This window comes from Capra hircus, chromosome 9 (assembly GCF_001704415.2).
Source record: "Capra hircus breed San Clemente chromosome 9, ASM170441v1, whole genome shotgun sequence".
NCBI lineage: Eukaryota > Metazoa > Chordata > Mammalia > Artiodactyla > Bovidae > Capra > Capra hircus.
The window spans coordinates 33,433,265-33,434,430 of NC_030816.1; the positions used below are offsets into that span (position 1 = coordinate 33,433,265).

At 34.8% G+C, this 1,166-nt stretch overlaps 1 non-coding gene across 1 annotated transcript; it reads right to left on the bottom strand.

The window, feature by feature from the left end:
• TRNAM-CAU lies at window positions 481-553 on the bottom strand. The gene has a single exon. It is a non-coding gene; the product is annotated as a tRNA-Met (tRNA).

Sequence of the window (1,166 nt, forward strand, 5' to 3'; positions counted from 1 at the left end):
TCTGGTCTTTATTGGTATTGTTTTGAGGCCTGTGCATTGCACATAATGGTTACTCAGTGAATTTTTATTTGATGAATAAAACATATTTCCTAAATGGTGCATTATATAAAATCATTTTAGGTTTAGTTAGGCACCAAATCTTAAAATACAAATTTCTAGAAAAAGATTGTTTACTTTCTAGTGTTAATTTTTTAGTGAACTTAAAATCAGAAAATTGAGTTTGTATAAGAGACATTATGTCATAGGCTAAGACCAAATGAAAAAGTGAAGTCACTCAGTTGTGTCCGACTCTTTGTGACCCAATGGACTGTAGCATGCCAGAGTCCTCCATCCATGAGATTTTCCAGGTAAGAATACTGGAGTGGGTTGCCATTTCCTTCTCTGTGGATCTTCCTGACCCAGGGATCAAATCCAGGTCTCCCATATTGCAGGCAGACTGTTTACCGTATAAGCCACCAGGGAATCCAGAAAAGATTGATCTGCCCTCTCTGAGGTTTGAACTCAGGACCTTCAGATTATGAGACTGACATGCTGCCTACTGCACCAAGAGGGCAGACCAAATAGCTGAACCCTATTATTTTGTAGCTGAGAAACCACATTTAGAGGGAAAATAGTTCAACAGAAACAAAACCAAAATACTGCATTTAAGCACTGTTAGGTATTTTACAGCCTTCTTAATCAACAGATATTTCACAAGTAATGTTATCTGAATACTGAGATAATTTAAGGTGTCTCACCAAAAACCTTAAATTTATGTTTCAACATATTTTGAAAAGGTATACATTTAAGCAACAAAAATTAATTACTGTAAAGAGAACCATCTGAATCACATTGATTCTACTGATATCTACTCTTGTTAGTACTCTTAAAATGTAGTTTGCCAAGATAATTAGCGGTCTCTTTGCTTTTCTTTCCCAACCATCTCTTTCTGTTTTTATTTTTAACTTAGGTTTTTGAATTTCTAAACATAGACCTATAGACAATATAAGATTTTTCATGTTTATTGTCAAATACTATGACACTTTCCTTTATGTCATTTCCAGTAATAGAGAATTTCCCCTCATATTTAATCCTTAAAATTTATCCAACAATTAAGTGAGACACTGATGCAGTGGACATGAGGTGTCAGTTCCATAGTGACATACCTGTCACATTAGCACAAGCGC